Raw genomic sequence first — 27,904 nt, forward strand, 5'->3', positions numbered from 1 at the left:
GTTAAGTGCTAGTCTGCTAACTGAAAGGTAAGAGGTTCAAATCTACCAACTACTCCACAGGAAAAAAGACCTGGTGATCTCCCATAAAGCTTACAGTCTAGGAAACCTTATGGGGCAGTTAATTCTACCCTGTCTTACTGGGTCACTATGAGTTGGATTTGGCTTGATGGCACACAACAGCAACAGCACTGTGTTAAATTTGTTAGGGGCCAGTCATTGATCCTAGAGTCTCCCTTCTCTGCTCAATTTTGTTGTTATTAGTTGCCAACCAGTTGATTCCAACTCTTGGTGAGTAAAACTGAGCCATAGGGTTTTCAAGGGTGTGACCTTTTAAAAGCAGGTCACCAGGCCTATCTTTGGAGGTGCCTCTGGGTGGGTTCAAACTGCCTAACTTTCAGCTAGTAGATGAGTGCTTAGCCATTTGCATATGATTCCTCTACTAATTCTGGAGATCTGTGAAAATATTTTTGCGTGTATAAATTGATCAGTGTAAAAACAAAAACTGTTGTTTATATAAGTTAGAGGCTACCAAACCAAAGCCAAACCTGTTGCCATCGAGTTAATTCTAACTCATAGCAACCTTATAGGACAGAATAGAACTGCCCTATAGGGTTTCCAAGGAGCGCTTAGTGGATTAGAACTGCTGACATTTTGGTTAGCAGCAGCGCTCTTAACCACTGCATCATCAGGGCTTCTTAGAGGCTGCATATGGGATAATCTCTCTATACAGTGTCCATGATTATGACAAAAGTTAGCTGTAGATAAAATATTGAATAAATTTTGGTGTGAAGCAGTGCCTGAGTGACATTAATTGGTTACCCTAATTCAGAACTATGTGTTGTTTTAGAAGGTGCAGAGTACACAGAGGAGGATTAGAATGACTCCTACGAGAGGAGAAGGTCAGTGCTCCCATCATGTGTGAGAACTGGTGTCTATAACCTAGATTTTAGACTATCACTTCCCATGTCATGGCTACCCAAAATTGGGTATATAAAAATTATTCAGCAAAGTTTTTCAAAATAGAGCGTCATCATGGACTCGCCTATCTCATGATTTGGCTCTTCTGATTATAAACCCAGGAAGGCATCAGCACTTATTTTTCTTTGGGTGGAGATGGAATATTTCCTCCTTCTTCTATTTTTTTTGTTTAACATTAAGCAAGCTAGCAGAGATTGTTTCCATCTTTCTTCTGTCCTGAGCATAAATCAGTGTAGGGGCAGAGACAGAAAGGCTCATCATTCTTGGGCTGTTTCTAAATTTCCCTGGATAAGATTGTTACAGAGAAAAATGAAGGAACAATCAGTATCTTGCATTCACACTCAAGACACAGACACATAGGTGCACATTATATGTGTCCTGAGTGAAGAAAGGAAGGAAAGGAACAAGAGAGGTAGAGAAGGAAGGAGGGAGAAACAGTAAAGACAAAATCCATATCTTTGCTCTAAAATAGAATGGACTAGAATAGAACGACTTAATGAATACTTTTTGATGGGTCGTGTACACAGCTTGTTCATCTTCTAGAAAGAATGTTTAACTTGTTGAACATTATTAAATGCATGATATACAAATAAAATTTGTAAAAGGAAAAGGTGCTTTTTTTTTTGGCATGTTAAAGAGTAAAAATGATACTTAAATTTGTAAAATCATTAAAACATTTAAGGAAGCTTTTAAGACAGATCAATATCACAAAATGCTGCTCATCTTCCGCGGTGTGAATTGTGATTAAGCTTCTGACTTCAGTTCCACTTTGTCTGATCAAATACAGAGGTAGGGAAGGATGGAGGTTTTATTAGTCTTTCATCTCACTGCTTATGCATTTGTTTGCTTTAGCTTTACTTTTTCTTAATTTTAGCTCCAGTTTCCTTTCCACAGTCCTCTTCCACAATTTGAGGGCCTGGAATATCACTTTGATTTTCATTCCCTGGGGATGATTCTGTCCCCTTATTTTCTTATCTAAATTCTCTGATTTGTTAGGGGAGTTATTTTTAATTACAGGTTTGAAAGATAGGCTTTATTATGGGGAGAGAGTGGAAAGGGTGGTTGATTTCTTTGTAGCAACTGCAATGTTTTAGGAGAGAGTAGGAATGCAAAGAGTGCATTATTCCAGCTTTGCTTACAAGAATGCACTGTATGCAGAGAAAGCATTTGTTTTCCAAAATTATTTATTGTAGAAATCAATCAGCTCACCAGTGCACTGTTACTGTTGACAGGAACAGCTTTGTCACTCATAACCCTTATTTATATCAGCATTTCTGTTAGGGAATTTTAACTTTAATTGTCTCTCAACAGGGGATTCTTAGGTCATCAGTAGGTTAGTTGTTGTCTAGAGAATAAGAGGGGAAGGGAGAACATTCAAATAAAATTATTACCCCAAATATAGCCTTTCCTTGAGCTAAATGGACTCAATTTAACCACAGGTGGGATTAACCAGTTGAAGTCTTATATTTTAGTATCAGGAGTCACCTAGGCACAAGAGATTAGAATTCATAGAGCCTGGGAAGTTTCCAGCTCATTGCTTACTCTGCTGAGTCATATTGTTTTTTATTGTTATATACACAAACACTATAGTAGATAATGATGTTGTGCTAATATATAATCTGTGTCTGCAGGTAGGCATTAAAATTTAGTGTGGTCAGATTGGCAACAGAAATTACCATAGAAACCTTGCCAGAGTTTGTTGTAAGGTAACAATAGCCTTTTTCTTATTTTAAATTTCCATTCCTAATACACTGTTTATTAACTCAGCCGATTTTAAGAAGTGCTTAAGGGCTTTCCTGTAACGATTACGCCAATGTAGACTGAGGTATATTTGTTTCTGGAGTCATGTGATGGAAAAAGGCCAACATTAAAAGTCAGGAGACCTGTAAATCCTTGCTGTGTTATTTTTGTCGTGTGACCTTGAGGAGGAGCCCTGGTGGCAAAATGATTAAAGTGCTTGGTTGCTAACTGAAAGGTCAGTGTTTCAAACCAAGCAGCTGCTCCACGGGAGAAAGGAGAAAGATGTGGCAGTCTGCTTCTGTAAAGATTACAGCCTTGGAAGCCTTATGGGACAGTTCTACTCTATCCTACAGGGTCACTACGAGTCAGAATCAACTTGATGGCAGTGAGTTTGGTTTTTGGTTTTGGACTGTAAAGAAGTCATTAATCTTTGGTTTTAAATTTCCCCATCTATAAAACAAGGCCATGGGTACCTGTATTATCTATCCCATAAACTTATTGTAAGGCTAATGTATGTTAAAAGCTTTTTAAAAAACTGGAATGGTGCTATTCTACACTTGATTCTTATTATTTGCGGATTCTATATTCGCAAAATTGCCCACTCACTAAAATGTATTTGTAATCCCCGAAGTCAATGTTCATGGTGTATTTGGGGTCATTCATAGACACGTACAGAGTGGTGAAAAATCTGAGTAGCCTGATGTACACTTTCCCAGCTAAAACTGAAGGTGAGTCTGCCTTCTTGTTTCACCTCCTTTCAGTCTATTTAAGTGCCACTTTTTCACACTTTTTATCCTTTTTTCAGTAATGCCACTATTTAAAATGGCCCTCAAGCACAGTGCTAAAGTACTGTGTAAACGAAAACAAACCCACTGCTATGAAGTCGATTCCAACTCATAGCAACCCTGTAGGACAGAGGAGAACTGCCTTGTAGGATTTCCAAGGGGTGGCTGGTGGATTCCAACTGCCTACCTTTTGGCTGGCAGCCGAGCTCTTAACCACCGCACCATTAGGTCTACCTTAAAGTACTATGTAGCGTTCTTAAATGCAAGAAGGCTGTGCCTTCTGGAGAAATTGAGTGTGTTAGGAAAACTTTGTTCAGGCATGAGTTATTAACATGATTTCAATGTTAATGACTCAGCAATACATATTAAATACGGTGTCTTTTAACAGAAACACACGTGAACAAATGTTATGTATTGTTCGGTTGATGAAAATGTTATGACCAGAGGCTGCAGGAACTTAACCCTGTATTTCCCCTAGAAGCAATCACTCAGTACGCACTAATTCAGTGTTCTCAGTGGAATATAGCTATTGTGAATAACAAGAATCGAGTGTATATTAGGTTGAAGTACAGTTGTGTGTGAATCACTTTTGTAGCTGTGTTCTAAATTTTTTCCTCAATTTGTAAAAATTTCTAAATGTATTGAGCTGAAAGTTATGTTATAATTGAGAAAGATATATTAGTGATATTCAATGCTACAGTGATGGTCATTAGGAACATTGAGGACTATTGTATTATATACTACTAAATGTATTTAAAAGATGAATTGCTTGATAACATCTTATGCTCTAATGGAGCACCATGTTTGTCTCACACATAACTACGAAGTAACATTTCGAATTCATGCTTTTGAATACATTTTTTAGCATATATATAACATATTAAAATATTTTCAGTACATGGTTTAATGCCAAGGGAATAAAATATCCTGCTTATTTTGGTATCTTTTGGCAAGATTCAGCAGATTGTTACACTCAGTTGTGAAGAATTTGAAATTACTTTATGCTATAAAATTTTGAAGATATTGTTGGCACAAGGAATAGATTTTGGTGGTTGAATAAACAGTTGAAATTTCAAATACAGTCAAAAGGATTCCCTTAATGACTGAAATGCATGAATATAAATGCCTTTCTTTTAAATTTATACACATTTTTTTAAATGCAGTAAATAAAGAAGAATTAGGAAACCTAAACATATTTTAGAATAATTTAGTGACATCCAAAACATCTTTACAGTAACAATTTCAGATTATACCCATATCTATTACAGTTACAGTTCTATAATATGCCAGTTATTTTTATCTCCTGCTTCCTTGTTTTTTTTTTTTTTTTTCCTTGTTTGAAGACATTTGTCCAGCAATTGAAATATCTTGGCAATATCCTTTTCATATTTTTGTTTTGGCTATGAATGGAAAACATTTTTATGTGACAGAACAGCCATGTTGCATGTGCAATAATTATAAAATTGAGTAAAAATCACAAGAGTTTAGTTGTTGCATCATAGACAGCAAAGTTCCTAGACTCACATCTAATTATATACATAATGGTTTTGGTGCTGAATGATCATGAATCATAACTGGAAGTGTAAGTAGTAGATCGAAAGACTCTTTTAGCAATTTCACATTTTTTTTCCAGAAGTTGGCCCCCTCCTAACTTCCAAGAAGATAATAGACCAGGTCAAGCAGCCATGTTATATCTTAACCACCTGCCTCAAAATAGCCAGCCTTTTGAGTACAATTCTAATTAAGTAATTACATATCATTTCTTTATAAAACATATTATCTCTTTTTATAGGATCACTAATTTCTTATGTCTGAGTCTCCCCCCCACCCTCAACATTTAAAATTATTAGTGTAAGGTTTATACATAGAATTCTGGTTATAGGAAAACTTTAAATAATATCTGTTTTGTACCCTTTCTCTCCTGCAGATGTAAATTTATAATTATATTTCATGTATAAATTCTTAAACTTCTATTCTTACTGAGGTGAATTACTTTAATCCCACTGTAAAATATTTAGCACTTTTTATATGTATTTTACACAATCTATCAAGTTAATAAAGTTGATAAACCTTGAAGAATCAATAACATAAATGGGAAATCAGTCAAACTAACAGAAGGGTGCATATTTTTATGGGGTATAGGTAAATCTACTATTACAATCCACCATCATCTGTCCGCTTGTCAGACTGTGGTGGCCTGCACATCGCTATGATGCTGGAAGCTATGTCACTGGTATTTCAAATACCAGCAGAGACACCCTTGGTGAACAGGTTTCTGCAGATCTTTAGACTAACACATATTAGAAAGAAAGGCCTGTTGATGTACTTCTGAAAATTAGCCAAAGAAAACTTTACGGATTACAACAGAGCATTGTTCAACTCACTTGCTTTGGACATGTTATCAGAAAGTATCAGTCCCTAGAGGAGGACATCATGTTTAGTCGAGGGCCAGGCCAACAAAAGAGTGGGAGACCTTCGGTGAGATGGTTAGGCACAATAGCTGCAATGATGGACTCAGACATGTTGGTGATTGTGAGAATGCCTGGGCAACAATTCGTTCTGTTATACCTGGAGTCACCATGAGTCAGAGTTGACTAGATGGTAGCCAACAACAAACACAATATTACAATAATTTTCCTTAATGATTATCAATAAAGTTTTCTGAAATACTATGTGCAATATTACTAACAACAACAACAAAAAAATACTGTCACCCCGTCATCTATTCACAGAGCTTTCTCCTTAACTATTTTCAACAGGATCTTAGCAATGATATGACAGACTGATAATTTCTCAATTCTTCAAGTCTCTCTCTCATTTCTACTATGACTTTCTTTCTCCCTTAGATTTATCATCTACTCCTAATTTATTACATATATGCTGTTGGGACCCATAACTAAATCTCCCACCCTTATCGGCTCTCCCAAGATGAATTCTTATATTTTCCTGCTGAAGATATACACAACAAACTTAACTATCTAAACTTAACTTGTGTTCTCACTAGTCTTGAGTCCACATCCTCCTTTCTTCTAGCTCTGTCATTTCTCCTCTTAACCTCTGTATCAAAATATATAAAACTCTACTTGTTGCTATTTCTCATTCTACCCCTCCCATGTACTGCTCTACACCACAGCACTCAAACTGCTGTTTAAAAAGTCACCAGTAGGAACCATGCTTGGTACATAGGAAAAACATAGGAGATATCTAGTAATATTTGCTACATGATTGATAGTGTGACCTATTTACATAATGAAACACTTATATAAGTAAATCTGAGTGACTTCTTTGGCTTTATGACATTACTCTCTTTTTTAATCTTTGTGCCTCTCACCTTATTTATTTACTTATTTATTTTATCTCACTCAGAGGTTTTCCTCTTTGCCTATCCCTGGAAGAAAGTACTTCTTCAAATTTTCTTGTTCTTCTACTGCTCTTTTCTTTCTACACCCACTATCTGAGAGAGAGCTTATCCACTTCATAGCTTTAATTAATGATTTCAAAAAAGATTTATATACTTATCATAAAGATGTGAATTATTTTTTGAGTCTAAGTCTCATTCATCTTCCTAATGGACATATGTGCTTCAATGGCCCCAAAATACCTGAAACTGTGGGGTCAGGTTGCTTTTGTCTAAATCCTAATCCACCACCTATAAATTCTTGGGCCTTATTATGTCTTGGAAACCCTGGTGGTGTACTGGTTAGTGCTATGGCTGCTAACCAAGAGGTCAGCAGTTCGAATCTGCCAGGCGCTCCTTGGAAACTCTGTCTGGCAGTTCTACTCTGTCCTATAGAGTCGCTATGAGTCAGAATCGACTCGACGGCAATGGGTTAGCATTAATACTAAAGGATTAACCCCTACCCTCATCATATTCCACTTTGGCTAAAACAATAGATTTACAACTTCCAGCCACCATTCTTTCCACCATTGTGCTTATCCTCCATGATTCATCCACACCACACGGAGGTAATAAAGGAAAAGGATTAGGAAATTTAATTATATTTCCGAATAATTTAATGAGATCTAAAATATCTTTATGGTAGCAATTCTAGACTGTACCCATATCTATTACAGTGGCAATTCTATAAAGTGCCAGTATTTTGTAATATTTTATAATTTTTATCAATATTTTTGTTCATTTGTTTACTTAAAAGCTTTCGATAGTTCCTTATCATTTCTAATAGATCAAATGCCTTAGCGTGGCATTTAAAGTCCTTTATAAACCAGAGCCTGTGTATCTGTAATTGCACCTTTTACCAGACCTTGATTCACACTTTGCTTTGTAGTATAATTATACTGTTCATAGTTACTTGTAAAAGTGCTATTTTATACCTCTGTATTTTTGTAAAGAATGCTCGCAATGTTTAAAACTCCAGGGCCATCTTCCTTCTTTGTTTAGCTATTACTCATTCTTTCAAGTACCAATTTGGTAACCAACTCCTTCAGGAAATCTTTTTTAAACCCTGTATTGGGCTATGTGTGCGAAGTTCTATTTAATCTGCTAACCTGTCAGATTTTATTGCAATTGCCTGTTTATGTTCCATCTATCTCCGTTAGAATGAAAAATTCTCGTAGGCAGAAGTGTATCCTAGTCAATGGATGGCAATATAATATTTCACAAATGCCACCGTGTAGATTGGCACGTATGCATGGTGGAGTGTATCAGTTTTTATAAAATAAATACTTTGAGTTTTTCACGTTTTTCAATTCCAGATGGATTTACTTTAAATGGATGTCAGTGATTCGAAACATTTGGTGTTAACATTTCCTTTCATTTACGAAATGATGGTTGTGGTTGTTGTTAGGTGCAGTCGAGTTCACTCTGGCTCATGTATAACAGAATGAAACCTTGCCTGGTCCTGTGCCATTCTCACAATCGTTAGTATGGTTGAGCCCATTGTTGCAGTCATTGTGTCAAGCCATCCCATTTAAGGTCTTATACTTTTTTGCTGACCCTCTACATGATTTTTAATGAAAATCTTATGGTTATGGTAGATAGTAGTTTTTCTTGTATATATGTTTTTAATTAGTTACTTGGCAAAATAAAATAAATCACATGTTCTATGTTTTGTTTCCCTATACCCTAATTTTATGGAATCCTGGTGGCAGAATTGACTCAACTGCAACTGGTTTGGTTTATTTTTGGTACCCTAATTTTGTCTTGAATGTTTACTAGTATGTGAGATTTAGAGGTCGATGAAATTGTAGTATAGTAACTAAAAAATAAAATGGCTTTAGGGTGAGGAGACTTCTATCCTGACTGTTCCTAGACTGTGACCTTTGGAAAACTACCAAACTTGGTTAACCTGAGTCTTAGTTTTCTCATTGTGCAGTAAAGATGTTCACTCTCATCATATAGTGTTGTTGTGAGGATTAAGTTTTGTGCTCAGCACAGTGCACAAACACTTGATGAATAGCGGCTTTTATTACTGCCACCCTGCATAATACCATTGATAACAGCGGTCTTTGAATTCCAGGTACCTAATGTCTGGTTCTGAATAAATGATTATTAAGATGAGCTATTTAGCACATCTTGTCAAATCAACATCTTGAACACCATTGCTGTAGTTACAGTCCCTCATTACTGATCACCTGGTCTGCTGCAAAAGCTGGTTTTTATTACACACAGCTGCCAAATTGTCTTTCTGAAGTGCAGACTGGATGATATGACTCCTGTCTTCAAGGATTCCCATACTGTACAGAATGAATTAATGGCATAGAAGATCTTTTGTAATCTGGTAGAAAACCACTTTTCCAGCCTTCTTAGCCATTGTTTTTTCTTAGATGTCCTTTGTTTCCATTACAAGGAAATCATTCTCTTTCATCAATCTATCTATCTAACATTCTTTTCTTTTGTCCAAACTAGGATATTCTCTTTATCTGACAATAAAACAAACAAACAACCCGTTGTTGTTGAGTCAATTCCAACTCATAGTGACCTTATAGGACAGAGTAGAACTCCCTCATAGGGTTTCCAAGGGGCAGCTGGTGGATTCCAACTGAGGACCTCTTTGGTTAGCAGCCATAGCTCTTAACCACTTGCTATTTTCTTTTTCTTCTTCTTTTTTTTTTTTTGCTGACTCCTTGTGCCACCTTCCAACCCCCATGGAGAGTCATTGCCTTCTCTGTGTTGTCATCCACGTTTGCACATGTCTTGATTTAAGCATTTTTATATCCCTTTAAATTAGTATTTACCTTTGTTTTTTTCGTTAGGCATTGAGCTCTTCTAAGGTAATGATTATATCCTACTCATAGAAACAACTCCCTACACCTAGTAAGATGCATAATACATGGCAAGTGGTCATTAAAAATGTTTAATGAATTATTTAATCCTCTAGGCTCATGACATTGGAAATAATCTTGATTAATTTAGTTTACTTTCTTTCCATTAATCACTCTAGTTCTTGTCTCTCCTTTCCGTTCTCAATTTCAAAACTCTGTTTAAAAACACACACACACAAAAACTACTACTTAACCCTTTTTCTTATTATCTATAGATGCTATTTCTAAACTCTGAAAAGGGCTTTTTCTTGTGGTCTTTAAGATTCAGACTGAACATCCTCTAGCTGTAGTTTCTTTTATGTACCAGGTGAATTTTTTTCTTTCTATGGCTTGGTTTAAGCAATGGGATATGTAACATATATTTGCAAAATTGTGAGTTATTTCTTTACAGCAGCTATTACCTGCCAAAATATATACCCGATCGTGGTCCTTCTTAATCCTGCTTTACCAGAGAGCACACGCTGGCATCACTGAAATCCTTCTGTTCCATCCACTCCACCCAGCTCACCTAGTCCAAGCTGGAGCGCACTGGCGCTGCCACATTCTGTCTAGCAGATCATACTGTCAAAATTTTTGGCCCTTTATAACAAATTATGTGATTTTTTAATATGATGCAATTTAAAGGTCCTTTTAGAATAGTTTGCCTCTGGTGTTCTACTGTTAAGTGCACTATTTTAGTTACAAATTAATTAAGCAGATGGTAAGAAAAATATAAATCTGAATTGACTGATCATCAAGTAGAATAGACTTAGACACAGAATAATTTTGTATATCAGTTCCAAACCACAGATATCATACACTGAAAGGATACAGGTGGAAAGAACATAGCTTCACATTTCTTAGGAATAAGAAATGCATGGAGACTTGTTTTAGACCTTAGCTCTTCTGCTCCACCTCCACTGGCAATCTCAGCATTAACATTCACCTTCTTTGCTCAGATCTTGGGTATAAACTACTGTTTACCATTTTCCTTGCTGAATGACAAGTAGGTAACATCAGTCTTTCATTTATACCGCTGGATCCTTTAAGTCATATTGTTCTAAATTATAATTCTAGCATTATCTATTAATGGCACCATGTATTATTTTTATATATAATTGAGTTTTGTTGTTGTTATTTTTATGTAACCAGTAACATCACATATTTCAACAAGATGGCTAGAAATATTTAACTGTATCTTTACTCTTTTCCTTTGCAGAGCTTAAAACTAAAAAATTCTTCCAGATAGGTAGAACATAGTTTAATAGCTAACTCATGGGAGGAATCATATATACATACTGTCTAGCTACAAATACAATATTGACTAATAGTTTGAGCATAAATAATAAAAACCTGTAGTTGTCAAGTTGATTCCAACACATAGTGATCATAAATAATAGTAAAGTTAAAAGTTGTAGTTCTGTTTATATTTTAAGAAATGTTTGTTCACTGATAAATAGGTTCTTAATTATATCTAAAATTCAGATCAGTTGTAATGAAGGTGTTTGCATTTCTGCAAGTCTTTCATTTTATGTCAAATATAATAATTATGGAAATTAGTGTTTTATGTAGAGACTAGTAAAGAATATGTACCCCATTTTACTTAATTTAAAAAATGTTTGAAGATAAGACCCAAGCACACACACATACAAACAAGAAAAGTTATCGTAGATACATTTACGTAAAGAAAAATAACCTGAAATCTCACCTAGAGAAAAGATTAACACTTGTATTCTTATATTTTAAGACTTCTTTGTGTGTGTCTATATGTGAGATATCAATTTAGGAATATCCCTATCTCTATGTTCTTGTTGTTGTTAGATGCCATTGGGCCCACTCCAACTCAAAGTGACCCTATGTACAACAGAATGAAACACTGCCCGATCCTGTCCCATCCTCACAATCATTGTTATGATTGAGCTCATTGTTGTAGCCACTGTCTCAATCCATCTCATTGAGAGCTTATTCTTTTTTGCTGACCCTCTATTTTACCAAGCATGATGTTCTTCTCCAGAGGCTGGTTCCTTCTAATAACAAGTCCGAAGTATGTGAAACGTAGCCTCGCCTTGTTTGCTTCTAAGGAGCTTTCTGGCTGTACTTCTTCCAAGACAGATTATTCATTCTTTTGGCAATCCATGGTATATCCATTATTCTTCACCAACATCACAATTTAAAGGCGTCAATTCTTTTTCCGTCTTCCTTATTCACTGTCCAGCTTTCACAAGCATATGAGAGATTGAAAATATTATGGTTTGGGTCAGGTACACCTTAGTCTTCAAGGTGACGTCTTTGCTTTTTAACACTTTAAAGAAGTCGTTTGCAGCAGATTGGTCAACACAATGCATCCTTTGATTTCTTGACTCCTGCTTCCATGGGTGTTGACTGTGGATTCAAGTAAAACGAAATCCTTGACAACTTCAATCTTTTCCCCATTTATCATGATGTGGCTTATTGGTCCAGTTGTCAGGATTTTTGTTTTCTTCGTGTTGACATGTAACCCATATTGAAGGCTGTGGTCTTTGATCATCATCAGTAAGTGCTTCAAGTCCTCTTCACTTTCAGTAAGCGAGGTTGTGTCATCTGCATACCACAGGTTGTTAATGAGTCTTACTCTCATCCTCATGCAGTATTCTTCTTCATATAGTCTAGCTTCTCTGATATTTGCTCAGCTTACAGGTTGAAAGTATATATGGTGAAAGGATACAACACTGACAGACACCTTTCCTGGTTTTAAACCATCCCCTTGTTCTGTTCAAATGACTGCTTCTTGATCTATGTACAGGTTCCTCATGAGCATGATTAAGTGTTCTGGAATTCCCATTCTTTGCAATGTTATCCATAATTTGTTACGATCCACACAGTCGAATGCCTTTGCGTAGTCAATAAAACACAAGTAAACATCTTTCTGGTATTCTCTGCTTTCAGCCAGGATCCATCTGACATTAGCAATAATATCCCTGGTTCCACATCCTCTTTGGAATCTTGAAATTCTGGCAGTTCTCTGTCAATTTGCTGCTGCGGCCACTTTTGAGTGGTCTTCAGCAAAATTTTACTTGTGTGTGATATTAATCATATTGTTTGATAATTTCCTCATTCATTTGGATCACCTTCCTTGGGAATAAGCATAAATATGGTTCTCTTCCAGTCAGTTGGCCGGGTAGCTATCTTCCAAATTTTTTGGCATAGACATGTGAACACTTCCAGTGCTGCACCCATTTGTTGAAACGTCTCAATTCGTATTTTGTTAATTCCAGGAGCCTTGTTTTTCACCAATGCCTTCAGTGCAGCTTGGACTTACTCCTTCAGTACCATCAGTTCCTGATCATATGCTACCTCTTGAAATGGTTGAATGTCCACCAATTCTTTTCAGTATAGTGACTCTGTTTATTCCTTCCATCTCCTTATGATGCTTCCTGCACCATTTAATATTTTCCCTGTAGAATCCTTCAATATTGCAACTGGAGGCTTGAATTTTTTCTTCAGTTCTTTCAGCCTGAGATATGCTGAGTGTAATCTTCCCTTTTGGCTTTCTATCTCCAGGTCTTTGTGCACATGTCATTATAATACTTTACTTTGTCTTCTCGAGCCACCCTTTGAAGTCCTTTGTTCAGTTCTTTTACTTCATCATTTCTTCCATTTACTTTAGCTGCTGGATGTTCCAGAGCAAGTTTCAGAGTCTCTTCTGACATCCATTTTTGTCTTTATTGTCTTTTTAATGACCTTTTGCTTTCTTCATGTATGATGGCCTTGATGTCATTTCACAACTTATATGGTCTTCAGTCATTAGTGTTCAACACATCAAATCTATTCTTAAGATGGACTGTAAATTCAAGGTCATACTTTGGCTTTTGTGGACTTGTTCTAATTTTCTTCAGTTTCAACTTGAACTTACATATGGGAAACTGGGTGGTCTCTTCCACAGTTGGCCCCTGGCCTTGTTCCAACCTATGATATTGAACTTTTCCTTTGTCTCTTTCCACAGATGTGGTTGATGTGATTCCTGTGCATTCCATCCGATGAGGTCCACATTTATAGTTGCTGTTTATGTTGTTGAAAAAAGGTATTTGCAATGAAGAAGTCATTGGTCTTGCAAAATTTTGTTATGAAATTGCCTGTATCATTTCTATTACCAAGACCGTATTTTCCAACTACCGATCCTTTTTCTTTGTTTCTAACTTTTGCATTCCAATTACCAGTAATTATCAACGCATCCTGATTGCGTGTTCCATCAATTTCAGACTGCAGAAGTTAGTAAAAATCTTCAGTTTCTTCATATTTAGCCTGAGTGGTTTGTGCTTAAATTTGAAAAATGGTCATATTAATTTGCCTTCCTTGTAGGCCTATGGATGTTATCCTATCACTGACAGTGTTGTACTTCAGGATAGATCTTGAAATGTTCTTTTTGAGGATGAATGCAATGCCATTCCTTTTCAAGTTGTCATTCCTGGCAACCTGAGGGGCTCAATTTTGGCACAATATCAGACAACATTCCCCTTCTATTCGTAAGGTTTTCACTGGCTAGTTCTTTTCAGAAGTAGATCACCAAGTCCTTCTTTTTAGTCTGTCAGCTCAGCTGAAACTTGTCCACCATGGGTGACCCTGCTGGTATTTGAATATGGGTGACATAGCTTCCAACATCACAGCAACATGCAAGCCCTCACAGTAGGACAAACTGACAGAAGTGTGGGGGAGCTATATCTATATGTATCTGTTGTTGTTGTTAGGTGCCGTCAAGTCGGTTCCAACTCATAGGGACCCTATGCACAACAGAATGAAACAATGCCCGGTCCTGTGTCATCCTCACAATTGTTGCTATGCTTGAGCTCATTCTTGTAGCCGCTGTGTCAATCCATCTTATTGAAGGTCTTCCTCTTTTTTGCTGACCCTCTGTTTTATGAAGAATGATGTCCTTCTCCAGGGACTCATCCCTCCTGATAATATGTCCAAAGTATGTAAGACATAGTCTCACCATCCTTGCTTCTAAGGAGTATTTTGCTTGTACTTCTTCCAAGACAGGCTTGTTTGTTCTTTTGGCAGCCCATGGTATACTCAATATTCTTTGCCAACATCACAATTCAAAGTCATCAATTCTTCTTTGGTCTTCCTTATTCATTGTCCAGCTTTTGCATGTACATACAAAAGGAATTTTATTACGTATATTGCTTTGTAACTTGATTTTTTTCATTATTTGGCTGCATAGTGTTACACCTAATCATTTTAAAAGTATATTTAATCAAATCTCAGTTTGTTGTATATTTAGATCAGTTCCTTTATTTATTTATTTAATTGTTTATTGATCTACTTGGAATTTCTACCTCATATCAAATTTGGTGACCTTTTTTCCATACGAAATATTTATTTCATCTAAACTTTCAGTGTTCTAGCATAAAGTTATAGAATGTATACTCATAATTATTTTCCTTTTCTTTATAATTATGGCTTATCACCATTTCGATATGGTTTTCTGTTTTTTTTGTTTCCGAATAGATCAGTGGTGGTACATTTACTTAATTAGTATTTCCAAAAACTTGCTCTTGGATTTAAGATTTGACTCCTATTTCTAAGAACCATTTTGTTACACATGTGTATTATTTTTAATGACTGTTTTCGTTTTGCTTTAACACAGAATTATTTAATGGAGCATATAAAAAGTGTTGTTAGTTGAGCTTTCTCTTTTTGTTACTATCAACAATACATATATTTCCCCTCAGACTATTGTTTGCTTTACATGTGAAGGCTGCAATGTTATTTTATTCATTTCTATATTATTTAGTATTCCTGAAAGATATAGCATTATTTTCATTACAACATTCATTAGTAAAACATGACTAATTTTAATGAAACTTACTTGGGTACTCATTTGTCTAATGTGCATAATTGATACTTATTTTCTATTTGCTTCCGTTTGTAAATTTTATTGTTGTCCAGCATTTACTTTTTATTTTCTAAGTCACTTAGTCCTAGATAATTTTTGTAAAAGTAGCTGAAAGTTGAATTTTATTTTCTGAGTTATATCTATTATCTCCATCTTTTGGTAGATCACTTTAACATGTATCATAGGTTATATTCAGTATACCACCTTCATTTAATTTAGTTTTTTCCTCCCTTTAAAACTATTCATATTTATTACTCCCTCTATTTCAGTTTTTCCCAGAATATGTCTCAAATTTTGCTAAGCCATCTATAAACATGATCTCATTTGATCCTCACCACAAACTTATGTTTACATATGAGGAAACTGAAACTTAGAGGATTTAAATAACCTGCCCAAAACCACACACGTAGTAAAGATGAGTCAGTACTTAATGCAAATCTCTCTAGCTCATAATCCCATTTCTTAACCATTATAAAATATAAAATCCTTTTGATCTGCAGATTCAGGTCCTTTTTCCATCAATGGTTTTATTTTCATTATGTCTTTGAACAGTGTTCGGTTCATTTATTTCCTTGTTTAGGGGCACTTATTATTTACACAACAGATTACTTTTTCTTCCTGTTTGACTTTCATTTCTTTGTTTTCTTTCCCTGATACTTTTTCACTCCCTGTTTTTTAATCTGTGTATTTCTTCATGTTATGAATTGGATTTGCAGGCTGGACTGTTCAGAAATAAAATTTAAACTATTTACATGATGTTGACTTATAACATGACATGGATTTGGAAATCATTAGGATTAAAACCCTATACTGAAACTGATTTTTGATAACAATATATTTCATATGATATAATATATCTATAACATAGATTGTTGTAATAAGGAAGGATAATGCTCAAGAACTACTAATGCCAAAGATGAAGAAATTGGAGATTTTTATCAACTTCCACAGTCTGAAACCGATCAAACATACAATCAAGATAATTGATGATTACAGGTGATTGGAATGTGAAAGTGGAAAACAAAGAAGAAAGATCCATAGGTGAAAAATATGGCCTTGGTGATAGCAACCATGCCAGAGATTGCATGATAGAATTTTGCAAGGCCAAGAATTTATTAATTGCAAATACCCTTTTTCAACAAGATAAATGGCATCTACATATGTGGATCAAGCCAGATGAAATATAAAGGAATCAAATTGACTACATCTGTGGAAAGAGAGGGGAAACCCTTGGGTGGAAAGAGAGGATGAAAAATCTCAATATCATCAGTCAGAGCAAGGCCAGGAGCCAACTATAGGACAGACCAACAATTGCTCATATGCAAATTCAAGTTGAAACTGAAGAAAATTAGAACAAGTCCATGAGAGCCAAAATATGAACTTGAGTATATCCCACCTGAATATACAGATTATCTCAGTAATAAATTTGACGCATTGAAAACTAATGACCAAAGACCAAGTCAGTTGTGGAATGACATCAAGGGCATCGTATATGAAGAAAGCAAGAGTCATTAAAAAGACATGAAAGAAAAGACTAAAATGGAGGTCACAAGAGACTCTGAAACTTCTCCTTGAATGTAGAGTAACTAAAGCAAGTGGAAGAAATGACAAAGTAAAAAACTTGAAAAGAACATTTCAAAGGGCATCTTCAGAAGACAGAGTAAAGTATTATAATGGAATGTGAAAAGACCTGGAGTTAGAACATCAATAGGAGAGAACATGCTTGGGGTTTCTCAAGCTGAAAGAACTAAAGAAAATATTGAAGCTTCAAGTTGCAGTATTGAAGGATTCTACAGGGGAAATATTGAATAATGCAGGAATCATCAAAAGAAGATGGAAGAAATACAGAGTGACTGTAAACCAAAAAAAATTGATCAAAGTCCAACCATTTCAGGAAGTAGCATATAATCATGATCTGATGTTACTGAAGGAAGAAGCCCAACTTCATTGAAGGCACTGGCAAAAAACAAGGCTCTGTCAATTGATGGAATACCAATTGAGATGTTTCAATGAATGGATGTGGCACTGGAGGTGCTCACTCATCTATGCCGAGAAATTTGTAAGACTGCTACCTGATCAACCGACTGGAAGAGATCCATATTTGTGCCCACTCCAAAGAAAGGTGATCCAACAGAATGCTAAATTATCAAACAATATCATTAATATCACATGCAAGTAAAATCATGCTGAAAATCATTCAAAAGCTGTTGCAGCAGTACATCAACAGGGAAGTACCAAAAACTCAAGGTGGATTGAGAATAGGACATGGAGCCAAGGATATGTTTCCTGATGTTAGATGGACCTTGGCTGGAAGCAGAGGATACCAGAAAGTTTATCTATATTTTACTGACTATGCAAAGGCATTCTACTCTGCGGATCATAACAAATTATGAATAACATTGTGAAGAATGGAAATTCCAGAACACTTAATTGTGCTCATGAGGAACCTGTACATAGGTCAAGAGGCAGTCGTTTGAACAGAACAAAGGAGCACTGCAAGGTTTAAAGTCAGGAAAGGTGTGCGTCAGGGTTGTGTCCTTTCACCATACCTATTCAATCTCTATGCTGAATGAATAATTCGAGAAGCTCAACCATATGAAGAAGAACGTGGCATCAGGAGTGGAGGAAGCCTCATTAACAACCTGTGATATGCCAATGGCACACCTTGCTTGCTGAAAGTGAAGAGGACTTGAAGCACTTACTGATGAAGATCAAAGACTACATACAGCTTTAATGTGGGTTACACCTTAACGTGCAGAAAACAAAAATCCTCCCAACTGGACCAATAGGCAATATCACGACAAACAGAGAAAATACTGAAGTTGTCAAGAATTTCATTTTACCTGGATCCATAATTAATACCCGTGGAAACAGCAGTCAAGAAATCGAAGGATGTATTGTATTTGGTGAATCTGCTGCAAAAGGCCTCTTTGAAATGTTAAAATGCAAAGATGTCACTTGAGAACTAAGGTATGCCTGACCTAAGCCTTGGTATTTTCAATCATCTCATATGCATGTGAAAGCTGGGCAATAAATAAGGAAGAAAGAAGAAGAATTGATGCTTGTGAATTATGGTGTTGGCAAAGGATATTGAATATGCCATGGAGTACCAGAAGAACAAACAAATCTGTCTTGGAAGGAGTGCAGCCAGAATGATCGTTAGAGGCGAGGGTGATGGGACTTCATCTCATATACTTTGGAGGGACCAATCCCTGGAGAAGGACATCATGCTTGGTAAAGTAGAGAGTCAGTAAAAAAGAATAGTACCCTCAATGAGATGGATTGACACAGTGGCTGCAACAATAGGATCAAACATAAAAACGATAGTGAGGATACCACCAGACTTGGAAATGTTTCGTTCTATTGTACATAAGATTGCTATGAGTCAGAATTGGTTCGATGGTACCTAACAACAACAACAATGATTTACTCATTGCAAATACCTTTTTCAAAAACATAAACAGCGACTATGCATGTGGACCTCGCCAGATGGAATATTCAGAAATCGGTTCAAGTACATCTGTGTAAATAGACAATGGAGGAGCTAAATATCATTAGCTGAAATAAGGCCAGTGGCTGACTATAGAAGAGACAATGAATTGCTCGTATGCAAGTTCAAGTTGAAGCTGAAGAAAATTTAAACAAGTCCACAAGAATCAAAGTATGATCTTGAGTACATCCCACCTGAATTTAGAGACCATCTCAATAATAGACTTGATTCATCAAACACTAATGACCAAAAACCAGATGAGCTGTGGGACAACAACCAAGATATTATACATGTGGAAAGCAAAAGGTCATTAAGAAGACAGAAAAAAAGAAAAAAAAAAAAAGACTAAAATGAATATCCAAAGAGACTCTGAAACATGCTATCGAATGTAGAGTAACTAAAGGGAATGCAAAATATAATGAAGTAAATGAGCTGAACAGAAGATTTCAAAGGGCAGCTCGAGAAGACAAAGTAAAAAGTATTATAATGAAATGTGCAAAGACCTGGACTTAGAAAACCAAAAGGGGATGACACACTTGGCATTTCTCAAGCTGAATGAACTGAAGAAAAAATTCAAGCCTCGAGTTGCAATATTGAAGGATTCTATGGGCAAGAAAAAAATAAAAAAGGGGCCAGAAGCATCAAAAGAAAATGGAAGGAATACACAGAGTCGATATATTGTCGCTATTATTATTTGATATGAAAATTATCATCTTCAGTTGTCAGTTCTTAGAAGAACTGTAATTCTTTGCCTTGCTAGTTCAATGTGTCATTGCTTTAAGAGACTGAGAATGTGATAACTGTGTCATATCTCTATAGAAGAAGCTATGTTGTTGTTGCTGTTGTTAGGTGCCGTCGAGTTGGTTCTGACTCATAGCAACATGCACAACAGGACGAAACACTGCCCGGTCCTGCACCATCCTTACAATCATTGTTATGCTTGAGCTCATTGTTGCAGCCACTGTGTCAATCCACCTCGTTTAGGGTCTTCCTCTTTTCCACTGACCCTGTACTCTGCCAAGAATGATGTCCTTCTCCAGGGACTCATCCCTCCTGACCACATGTCCAAAGTATGTGAGACGCAGTCTCACCATCCTTGCGTCTAAGGGACATTCTGGTTGTACTTCTTCTAAGACAGATTTGTTCATTCTTTTGGCAGTCCATCATATATTCAATATTCTTCGCCAACACCACAATTCAAAGGCGTCAACTCCTCTTCGGTCTCCCTTATTCATTGTTCAGCTTTCACATGCATATGATGCGATTGAAAATACCATGGCTTGGGTCAGGCGCACCTTAGTCTTCAGGTTGACATCTTTGCTCTTCGACACTTTGAAGAGGTCGTTTGTAGCAGATTTGCCCAATGCAATGCATCTTTTGATTTCTTGACTGCTGCTTCCATGGCTGTTGATTGTGGATCCAAGTTAAGTGAAATCCTTGACAACTTCAATCTTTTCTCCATTTATCATGATGTTGCTTATTGGTCCAGTTGTGAGGATTTTTGTTTTCTTTATGCTGAGGTGTAATCCGTACTGAAGGCTGTGGTCTTTGATCTTCATTAGTAAGTGCTTCAAACCCTCTTCACTTTCAGCAAGCAAGGTTGTGTCATCTACATAACGCATGTTGTTAATGAGTCTTCCTCCAATCCTGATGCCCCATTCTTCATGTAGTCCAGTTTCTCATGTTATTTGTTTAGCGTACAAATTAAATAGGTATGGTGAAAGAATACAACCCTGATGCACACCTTTCCTGACTTGAAACCAATCAGTATTCCCTTGTTCTGTCTGAACAACTGCCTCTTGGTCTATGTAAAGGTTCCTCATGAGCACAATTAAGTGTTTTGGAATTCCCATTCTTCGCAGTGTTATCCATAGTTTGTTATGATCCACACAGTCAAATGCCTTTGCATAATCAATAAAACACAGGTAAACATCCTTTTGGTATTCTTTGCTTTCACCCAGGATCCATCTGACATCAGCAATGATATCCCTGGTTCCACGTCCTCTTCTGAAACCAGCCTGAATTTCTGGCAGTTCCTTGTCGATATACTGCTGCAGCCGTTTTTGAATGATCTTCAGCAGAATTTTGCTCGTGTGTGATATTAATGATATTGTTCTATAATTTCCACATTCGGTTGGATCACCTTTCTTGGGAATAGGCATAAATAAGGATCTCTTCCAGTCAGTTGGCCAGGAAGCTGTCTTTCATATTTCTTGGCATAGACAAGTGAGCACCTCCAGCACTGCATCTGTTTGTTGAAACATCTCAATTGATATTCCATCAATCCGTGGAGCCTTGTTTTTCACCAATGCCTTCAGAGCAGCTTGGACTTCTTCCTTCAGCACCATCAGTTCCTGATCATATGCCACCGGTATTCAGATACCAGCAGAATCACCCATGGAGGACAGGTTTCAGCTGAACTTCCAGACTAAGACAGACTAGGAAGAAGGACCCAGCAGTCTACTTCTGAAAAGCATTAGCCAGTGAAAACCTTATGAATAGCAGTGGAACACCCCTGCGTGTCTGTCAGTTTGTTGTACTGTGGGGGCTTGTGTCTTGTTGTGATGCTGGAAGAAGAAGCTATAGCCAGTATTTTCCTTTAAAATGTGGTCTCCCCAATAATAGATGCCTTTCTCAAAGCTTAGCAGCTTTAGCAAATGCCATTCCAGGTCTGCAAAAGCTCAGGTGCATGTTTCTGGATAGATACTGTGCTGCTTTAAAGATAAATAAGACGGAATGGGAATGCAGTAGCTGGAATTTTATTCAATGAGGCCTGTCATTTCAGCAGCATGAGGTGTACGCTGAGCTTGGCTTGGTGGCAGTTAGCAGTAGTAACTCATGAATGCAGACAGATTTATGCAGGGTGACCTTCATGACTCGGTGTGCTCAGAAGCTTTGTGATTTCCACAGGGGTTACTAACAGGACATTCCACTGACAACTGCAGTGAGTGCCCTACCACCCTGGCATTTAGAGCACATCTTTATGCATCAGTAAGCCCCAGACTGCAAAGGGCTGCTTTCTAAAGAGACACACCACTCAATGAATTTTTCAGAGGATAAGGGTCATCTGCATTCTCGTCAATTAGCTAGCCACAAACTCAGAATTTTTTCCAGTGTTTGCTATCTCCACCACCACAAAACACATCCAACTGTGAATTTAAACATATATTTCTTTATTTTAAATGTTTAAATCTATACTAAGCTTTAAGGGGGTAGGATCTCATATTGTTTTTTTTTTTTTTTTTTCGTAAGAGGTTTTAGAATTATATTTGGTCTCAGGATCAAAGGGTATCCAGGTGCTGCAGTAGTGACAAAGCGTATCCAAATAGCCTCATTTCTCTTTTGGAAGTATTGCTAGTCAAGTAGATCTGTGAAGCACAATAACCATGGTACATCAAGACTCTATCAAGCTATTTCTTAAATCCCATATTAATTCCTTTTATGAAAAGATGGAAAAATGCCAGTGGCCTAAAAGCAAGCTGGAAGCTGAATTGATTTCAGTTGCAAAGCAGGTATTGAAAGGTATGCAAAAGGATCCACCATGTCCTTTTCTTTATTCTACTAATTTAGTTATATTTGGAAATTTATTGATTGATTTATTTATATTTGGAAACCCTGGTGGCATAGTGGTTAAGAGCTACAGCTGCTAACCAAAAGGTCGGCAGTTTGAATCCACCAGGCATTCCTTGGAAACCGTATGGGGCAGTTCTCTGTCCTATAGGTCCCCTACGAGTCAGAATCCACTCGATGGCCATGTTTCTTTTTTTTTCCTTTATTGATTTATTAGATGAGATTATAAAAACAGTCTTTGCAAATTTGCAGAAAGGAAAAAGTATGTTCAATGACAGGATTCAAAAATATTTCTATATGTTAAACAGCGGATTAAAACCTAACAAGATAATATTTAACAGGGAGAAATAGGGATTGATTGCTGGCAAAATTGGTATTATTCAGTTCAAGAAAAAGAATAATTCAGAAATAGAAGAGAGCAAATTAAAAACATTTGGTGGTCTGTCCAGTGGATAAGAAAAGATAACCATTAGGTATCTGCCCCCCAAAGTTTAAAGTAGAATCAAAAAGGTAACTTTCAGAGAGACTAATTCGGAGTCTTTAAAAAGAATAATCAAATAGAACTTTCCATAGCAAGAAGAGGTTGATCCTGGAAGTGCTAAACTCCCCTTGATTGGTGATGTTCTAGGAGATATTGCAGGGCCCTTGGATAGTCTATGTGTGAGTTACAGGGCTGGATGGCCTTTAAACATTGCCTTAACTCTGAAGGTCTATGTTTTTATAGTAGGCGAGTTCCGTTGATTTTGAAATAGATAACAGAGGAACATGTTCTGCTCTATCCCTTTTGTCTTAGTTTTCTAGTGCTGCTATAACAGAAATACCACAAATGGGTGGCTTTAAGAAAAAGAAATTTATTTTCTCACCATTTAGGAGGCTAGAAGTCTGCATTCAGGATGCTGACTCTAGGGGAAGGCTTTCTCTGTTGGCTCTAGAGGAAAGTCCTTGCCTCTTTTGAGCTTTTGGTCCTGGGTGAACTTCATGCGACTTGGCATCACTCTTTCCCCAGCTCTGCTTCCTAGCTTGCTTGTTTAGTTTCTTTTTTTTCAGTTAATGCTTTACTTGTCCGGGGCTTCCTTCCCGTCCATATGAAGTTGGTGATTTGTTTCTCCATCACATTAAAAAATGTCATTGGAATTTGGATCAGAAGTGCATTGTACGTATAGATGGCTTTTGGTAGAACAGACATTTTTACTATGTTAAGTCCTCCTATCCATGAGCAAGGTATGTTTTTCCACTTAAGTAGGTCCTTTTTAGTTTCTTGCACTAGCACTTTGTAGTTTTCTTTGTATAGGTCTTTTACATCTTTGGTAAGATTTATTCCTAAGTATTTTATCTTCTTGGGGACTACTGTGAATGGTATTGATTTGGTTATTTCCTCTTCAGTTTTCTTTTTGTTGATGTAGAGGAATCCAAGTGATTTTTGTATGTTTATCTTATAACCTGAGACTCTGCCAAACTCTTCTATTAGTTTCAGTAGTTTTCTGGAGGATTCCTTAGGGTTTTCTGTGTATAAGATCATGTCATCTGCAAATAGAGATAATTTTACTTCCTCCTTGCCAATTCAGATGCCCTTTATTTCTTTGTATAGCCTAATGGCTCTGGCTAGGACTTCTAGCACAATGTTGAATAAGAGCGGTGATAAAGGGCATTCTTGTCTGGTTCCCGTTCTCAAGGGAAATGCTTTCAGGCTCTCTCCATTTAGAGTGACGTTGGCTGTTGGCTTTGTATATTAAAAAAAAAAAAAAAAAACTGTTGGCTTTGTATAGATGCCCTTTATTATGTTGAGGAATTTTCCTTCAATTCCTATTTTGCTGAGAGTTTTTATCATGAATGGGTGTTGGACTTTGTCAAATGCCTTTTCTGCATCAATTGATAAGATCATGTAGTTTTTGTCTTTTGTTTTATTTATGTGGTGGATTACATTAACGGTTTTTCTAATATTAAACCAGCCTTGCATACCTGGTATAAATCCCACTTGGTCGTGGTGGATTATTTTTTGGATGTGTTGTTGAATTCTATTGGCTAGAATTTTGTTGAGGATTTTTGCATCTACGTTCATGAGGGATATAGGCCTGTAATTTTCTTTTTTTGTGGTGTCTTTACCGGGTTTTGGTATCAGGGAAATGGTGGCTTCATAGAATGGAAAAAAAGTATTCCGTCATTTTCTATGCTTTGAAATACCTTTAGTAGTAGTGGTGTTAACTCTTCTCTGAAAGTTTGGTGGAACTCTGCAGTGAAGCCATCCGGGCCAGGGCTTTTTTTTCTTTGGGAGTTTTTTGATTACTGTTTCAATCTCTTTTTTTGTTATGGGATTATTTAGTTGTTCTACTTCTGATTGTGTTAGTTTAGGTAGGTAGTGTTTTTCCAGGAATTCATCCATTTCTTCTAGGTTTGCAAATTTGTTAGAGTACATTTTTTCCTAATAATCTGATATGATTCTTTTAATTTCAGTTGGGTCTGTTGTGATGTGGCCCTTCTCGTTTCTTATTTGGGTTATTTGTTTGCTTTCCTGTATTTCTTTAGTCAGTCTGGCCAATGGTTTATCAATTTTGTTAATTTTTTCAAAGAACCAGCTTTTGGCTTTGTTAATTCTTTCAATTGTTTTTCTGTTCTCTAATTCATTTAGTTCAGCTCTAATTTTTATTATTTGTTTTCTTCTGGTGCCTGATGGATTCTTTTGTTGCTCACTTTCTATTTGTTCAAGTTGTCGGGACAGTTCTCTGCTTTTGGCTCTTTCTTCTTTTTGTATGTGTGTATTTATCGATATAAATTGGCCTCTGAGCCCTGCTTTTGCTGTGTCCCAGAGGTTTTGATAGGAAGTGTTTTCATTCTTGTTGCATTCTATGAATTTCTTTATTGCCTCCTTAATGTCTTCTATAACCCAGTCTTTTTTGAGCAGGGTATTGTTCAGTTTCCAAGTCTTTGATTTCTTTTCCCTAATTTTTCTGTTATTGATTTCCACTTTTATGGCCTTGTGGATGTTTTGGATTCTGCAAAGGTTTGTTTTATGACCTAATATGTGGTCTATTCTAGAGACTGTTCCATGTGCGCTAGAAACAAAAAGTATACTTTGCAGCAGTTGGATGGAGTGTTCTGTATAAGTCTATGAGGTCAATTTGGTTGATTATAGCAATTAGGTCTTCCGTGTCTCTATTGAGCTTTTTACTGGAAGTCCTATCCTTCTCCGAAAGTGGTGTGTTGAAGTCTCCCACTGTAATTGTGGAGGTGTCTATCTCACTTTTCAGTTCTGTTAAAGTTTGTTTTATGTATCTTGCAGCCCTGTCGTTGGGTGCATGAATATTTAATATGGTTATATCTTCCTGGTCAATTGTCCCTTTAATCATTATGTAGTGTTCTTCTTTATCCTTTGTGGTGGATTTAAGTTTAAAGTCTATTTTGTCAGAAATTAATATTGCTACTCCTTTTCTTTTTTGCTTGTTGTTTGCTTGATATATTTCTTTCCATCCTTTGAGTTTTAGTTTGTTTGTGTCTCTAAGTCTAAGGTGTGTCTCTTGTAGGCAGCATATAGACGGATCGTGTTTCTTTATCCAGTCTGAGACTCTCTGTCTCTTTATTGGTGTGTTTAGTCCATTTGCATTCAGTGTAATTATAGATAAGTATGTGTTTAGTGCTGTCATTTTGATGCCTTTTTATGTGTGTTGCTGACAATTTCATTTTTCCACTTTTTTGTGCTGAGACGTTTTTCTTTGTAAATTGTGTGTTCCTCATTTTCATAGTATTTGACTTTATGTTTGCTGAGTTGTTATGTTTTTCTTAGTTTTTATTTTGAGTTATGGAGTTGTTATACCTCTTTGTGGTTACCTTAATATTTACCCCTATTTTTCTAAGTAAAAACCTAACTTGTATTGTCCTATATCGCCTTGTATCCCTCTCCATATGGCAGTTCTAGGCCTCCTGTATTTAGTCCCTCTTTTTGATTATTGTGATCTTTTACATATTGATTCAATGATTCCGTGCTTTGAGCATTTTTTTCTTTTTAAAATTAATCTTAATTTGTTTTTGTAATTTCCCTATTTGAGTTGATATCAAGATGTTCTGTTCTGTGACCTTGTGTTGTGCTGGTATCTGATATTATTGGTTTTCTGACCAGAAAATTTCCTTTAGTATTTCTTGTAGCTTTGGTTTGGTTTTTGCAAATTCTCTAAGCTTGTGTTTATCTGTATATGTTTTAATTTCGCCTTCATATTTGAGAGAGAGTTTTGCTGGATATATGATCCTTGGCTGGCAGTTTTTCTCCTTCAGTGCTCTCTATATGTCATCCCATTGTCTTCTTGCCTGCATGGTTTCTGCTGAGTCGTCTGAACTTATTGATTCTCCCTTGTAGGAGACCTTTCTTTTACCCCTGGCTGCTTTTACAATTTTCTCTTTATCTTTGGTTTTGGAAAGTTTGATGATAATATGTCTTGGTGATTTTCTTTTTGGATCAATTTTAAATGGGATTCGATGAGCATCTTGGATAGATATCCTTTTGTCTTTCATGATGTCAGGGAAGTTTTCTGCCAACAGATCTTCAACTATTCTCTCTGTATTTCTGTTATCCCTCCCTGTTCTGGGACTCCAGTCACACGCAAGTTATTCTTCTTGATAGAGTCCCACATGATTCTTAAGGTTTCTTCATTTTTTAAAATTCTTTTATCTGATTTTTTTCAGCTATATTGGTGTCAATTCCCTGGTCCTCAAGATCCCCCACCCTGCATTCCAATTGCTTGAGTCTGCTCCTCTGACTTCCTATTGAGTTGTCTAATTCTGTAATTTTATTGTTAATCTTTTGGATTTCTGAATGCTGTCTCTCTATGGATTCTTGCAACTTATTAATTTTTCCACTATGTTCTTGAATAATCTTTTTGAGTTCTTCAACTGCTTTATCAGTGTGTTCCTTGGCTTTTTCTGTAGATTGCCTTATTTCATTTCTGAGGTCATCCCTGATGCCTTGAAGCATTCTGTAAATTATTTTTTTCTATTCTGCATCTGGCAATTCCAGGATTGTATCGTCATTTGGGAAAGATTTTGATTCTTTAGTTTGGGGAGTTGTAGAAGCAATCATGGTCAGCTTCTTTATGTGGTTTGATATCGACTGCTGTCTCCGAGCCATCTCTAAGATATTGTAGTGATTTATTTTATATTTGCTCACTGAGTCTTCTCTTGTTTTGTTTTCTTTCAATATACATAGATTGGCTACTAGAT

The 27,904-nt window shown here is 36.4% G+C and overlaps 1 long non-coding RNA gene across 1 annotated transcript in view; it reads left to right on the top strand.

The window, feature by feature from the left end:
- Positions 1–2,984: 2,984 nt before the first annotated feature.
- Positions 2,985–27,904, top strand: part of LOC126058880 (uncharacterized) — a 62,108-nt gene continuing 37,188 nt past the window's right edge. Inside the window, exon 1 of the long non-coding RNA XR_007513320.1 lies at positions 2,985–3,103. This is a non-coding gene — a long non-coding RNA (uncharacterized LOC126058880). The remainder of the gene's footprint in view (positions 3,104–27,904) is intronic.

Source organism: Elephas maximus, chromosome 15 (genome assembly GCF_024166365.1).
Source record: "Elephas maximus indicus isolate mEleMax1 chromosome 15, mEleMax1 primary haplotype, whole genome shotgun sequence".
NCBI classification, from domain to species: Eukaryota; Metazoa; Chordata; class Mammalia; order Proboscidea; family Elephantidae; genus Elephas; species Elephas maximus.